Here is a 4,489-nt window from a genome sequence, read left to right on the forward strand (position 1 = left end):
GCTGAGGGGAGCAGCGGGCAGGTCAGGAGAGATCTGCCACACTATGTGGTCACCTCCGGGGCAGGCGAGAATCGAACTCATGTGGAAGTGGCTTTAGCTTCTAAGTGCTGTGCTTTAACCCGCTCTGCCACCAGGGAGGGCCTTGCAGCTTATTTTTTTAAGTTTTGTGTTGATCCTTGTGTTGACTAGTGCATCAAATTATTGAGTTGTTTAAGATAACAAAATGTTAGCCTCAAGCTGGCATTATGGTTTTCATAATATGACATCCATGCTATCTATACAATTAACTATGAAAAAGAAGACAAAAACAAACAAACAAACCAAAAATCTGAGAGTTCTCCCTGGTGGCACAATGGGTTAGAATACCACATTATAAAGCTCTCGGAAGCCACTACAGTTTGAGTTTGATTCCCTGCCAGGGAGTTGATCCACATGGCATGGTGGCCCTGGGTCTCAGCAGCTGCTCCTCCCTTCAGCAGTGTATTTCAGGAGATCTGACTGTTCTACTCCCCACTCTGTCTCTGATGAATCCTCTCACCCACCAAACCTCTAGCCTGTACCCAGTTCTGTAAGCATAAATAAATCTTTAATAAAACAAAAATTAAAACATCATGAAGAGACCTGGTAATGCTGTTCAGAGGATGAAACAGATAATATGGACAGAGAAAACCTTAATTAAGGTCATTGACTTCGATATTACTGAGTAGAAAAGTCTAAGTGTATCTAAGAATGTAACTGATTCCACTTTGAAAATTATGTGGAGAGCAAAGAATACAGATTTGTAGAAAGTGTGATATATCAGCTGGCACCAAGAATCAATGATAGTATTCAGCTGACTCAACCACAGAGTAATCTGTAGATAGGGAGAACTGGATCTGGATTCAAAGATCTGTGAGTAGTGAACCTACTAAGATTTACATGATTTGAGTATTTAAACTGTGAGTCTCTGTTTCCTGATTTACAACTAATTCAAGATTAAACTGATGAAACCTAATGATAATGATGAATATGAAATCATCATGTAAACTATGAAGCCCTGTACACATACTTGGAAGAGAGTTAATAAAGACTAACAATTCTTGAATTTTCACTTCAAACTAATAATGGGCAAAGTTCATAATGCTAAGTCAAAGTATCACACAAATAAGAAAGGAGAAAAAAACAGCATCTATAGACATTATTCATTCTGCTGATCTTAGCAGGAATGTGTATTTCCAAAACTATTCTCATAAACCTGAGATTGTAGGGATAAAGGAGTTTCTAAAGAAGGTCAGAATGCAAGGTTTCACTGTCTGGAAAGATAGAAGAAAGATAAATGGTTGAATGTGCACAGAGTTCTTGACCTCATGGGAGAAATGGACCATTTGATAGTTTCTTTGCCAAGAGCAATGCAAAACTATTACTCAGCTGCAAAAGTTTGAGCTGCCCTAACACATTGTTTAGTTGTCTTATTCTCTGATGCTTTAAAAAAAAAAAAAAAAGACTCCACTTCCTCCACTTCTAACCTCTTACATTAGAGAGGAGGAAAGAAGTTACTACAGCAATCTGAGAATGTTCTACTTAGAACTGAAAGCAGAGAAAAGGATGGGGGAATTGCTTATTGCATCTAGAAACACAACCAGGCTAGGAGAACAAAAGACATGAGGTCTCATATACTGGAGAAATGTGATGTTAAATTAAAATGTTAAAGAATATTTTCAAAACAAAATATTAAATTTAATAAAATTCCTGAGTGAGTGTATGAAGAAAGAGAATCCAAAATTACATATATTATCATCCCCCCCCCTATCTTTTAGAAACTTTTACTCCAGCAAACACTGAATGGACTGAGGAAAATTTCAGCATAAAGAAACCTTGCACTTATTTGTGATCTAATCCAGTAGATGTGCAAAATCTCATTTTAAGCTGTCAGTCTTTACTGCATTAAAATGAACACTTGCTTCAGCTGAACTTTTGTTTCTTTAATTATATCAGTATATGTTTGTCCTATTCACATATATTTTACTTACAAAGCTGCATTATTTATTTTGTTTACAGAAAGGTAAACAATATTGAGAAGGCCTGTTTCTTTAAAAAGGTGCTCCTTTAAAGTTTTACAGAGGAAAAATATACAAAATTGTACACTCAGTTTTATGAATCAGTTATTTTTTTAAATGAGATAATGAAATATACACACATTATTAGTAATCTATACAAAAACAAAAGAAAAAAGGAAGAAAGGAAAGAAAGGAGAAAATAAATGATAAATTCCAAGACCTTCTCAACAAATATTATCTTACATAATCATTTATACACACTATCAGTGAAATGACACACATGCATACACATATATGGTTGCTATAGTCTTCTGCTTCCTGTGGTACTGTTCCCCACTGAATTCTAAACTTTGACATTCCACTGAGTTATATTCAAATAAATATTCATTAAGGATTTTCTGAATGCTAAAATGTGCCATTAGATGGTGAGGAAAAAAACAAGTAAGTATAGCTTTCATAAGTATAATACATCTTAGTTACATACACTAACTTCAAATGCTCTCCTACAAATAAAAGTTATTTATCCAGCCATAGAGATTCTGGACCCTGTTTGTTATGTATTAAACTCTTAGTTAATCTATTCCTCATTTCTGGAAGCAAAATTTCATACTGTAAACTGTGTCATAAAAATCTATTTTCTAATAGTCAAAAAATATATGCTTTTTTTGTTATTCTATGAATACTGAGCACTGTATTCTGCATTAGTGTTAAGAATTTGTGCATTTAGTATAAAGAATACTTTTTACTAGGCTTTGATGAAAAACTAAGGCCCTTAGGTGATCTTCTAGAACACTGGCCCTTGAAAGTAGGATCTGGTGCTAAAACTAAGTTTCCCCTTAGTAAGTTTCCCCTGAGAGGTAAACCTACTTGATCTAAAAGTCACAATACTATTTCACAGTCATAATAAAGGTAAACTAGATATGAATATCATCAAGTGAATCAGACAGAAAGGGAGACTAACAGGGCAAGAAGAATGTTCCAACAATCTGCAGAAAATTTACCAGTTTCAGTTCCTGATATTCTGGTATTTTTTAAATTAATCTTTTTTTAAATTGAGGTAACTTTGGTTTACAACACTGTTTATGATCTACAAAAGCACCTCAATGTCAATCAATTAAAAAACGGCAATGGGAAAATGCCTAAAACTTTTTAATGGAATAATGTGTATATCCAGCTAAAATGAAAAAAAAAAATCAATAAGTAAAAGCAATTTCAGGATTTGTAAGCAGTCATTTTTATACTGTACAGTTTCTTGTGTTGTTTATATTTGTTTCTATTTATTTAAATATTGTTACATAGTGATAGCAGGACTGGGATTTATCAATCTTTTTTTTGTTGTTGTTGTTGTTGCCTCTGAAAATAACATTTCTTAGTTTCTTTGGATCCATGACAACCCAGGATGGTGTCCTGTGTTGCAAGTCTTAATGCAATTAATGTGTACAATATTAAGGTTAATAAGAAAATTGCTTAGTGAATTTGCTGTGCTGAAGTCATTTCCACATGTGGAGTCATATGTCTCCCTATTGTTTTGATTTTTTTTCAAACAGTAAAAAAAAAACTGCATTATTGTTATTAAACATAATTCTCTCAAAATGATTTTTATGATACTTAGGAAGACTTAAAATTTAAAAAAGTATGCACCTGATTCAGTGTTAGCACTTCTCAACAACAATAAAGGTACAGCTGGTTCACTCTTTAGATTTTTAATAACTGCTTTTGACTAGAAGCAGCTAACAATCTATGCTAACACAGGTCAAGTGCTGCTGTGATGTATGGAAGCCTGAAATGACAGACAACAGTCATTAGTGGAAAAGTCTGTAATAGGCATCTGTAACCTTGATATTTAAAATCTAGAAATTTACAGAAGATATATTAAACTGTCTCACCCTAATGATTTAAGATGGAAAGGTAATGGCAAATGGTTCATCAAAGGAAATTGAGGCAGTTCATTCTTACTGCTTAAGATCATCTTGAAGACAATGGATAAAACATCGTCACCAATATTTTAATATGTGGAAGTCTAGGAAGTCTTTTATTTCTTTTATTTTTGAAGTTTGCTAAGGATGCACAATATTAAACAGTTGTTTCTACTGAGAGAACAGACTGGGATGACTAAGTATGCAACACGGAACAGAAATCTGCAAGTCATGGAACAGAAAGTAGAATTACATTATGTGCAAACAGTATTATTTAGTGGAATGATTCTCAATGCTGAGACTTACAGAGTAGAGAACAGGCAGTTGAAGCCAGAAAGCAGATGTGCCGCCCAATCCCAACTGTTATGTAAGTAGTGAGATAAGCTAATCACAGCTTGCCATGGGAACATCCTGAAGATTATGTATTTGTTTTGCATTTGCTTATGCCTCACATACTTCGAAAATATAAACAACAAACTTAAGCTGGAATCTTTAATAATAAATAAGATGGTTAGAATCTCACGTGTGATTCTGTTG

At 33.9% G+C, this 4,489-nt stretch overlaps 1 protein-coding gene across 1 annotated transcript in view; it reads left to right on the forward strand.

Moving 5' to 3' along the window:
- Positions 1-4,489, forward strand: part of KLHL1 (kelch-like family member 1) — a 215,918-nt gene that overhangs the window by 175,644 nt on the left and 35,785 nt on the right. The gene's annotated exons all lie outside the window — the stretch shown is intronic.

The sequence above is a fragment of the Condylura cristata genome, unplaced genomic scaffold, assembly GCF_000260355.1.
Source record: "Condylura cristata isolate star-nosed mole 26May11 unplaced genomic scaffold, ConCri1.0 scaffold00010, whole genome shotgun sequence".
NCBI classification, from domain to species: Eukaryota; Metazoa; Chordata; class Mammalia; order Eulipotyphla; family Talpidae; genus Condylura; species Condylura cristata.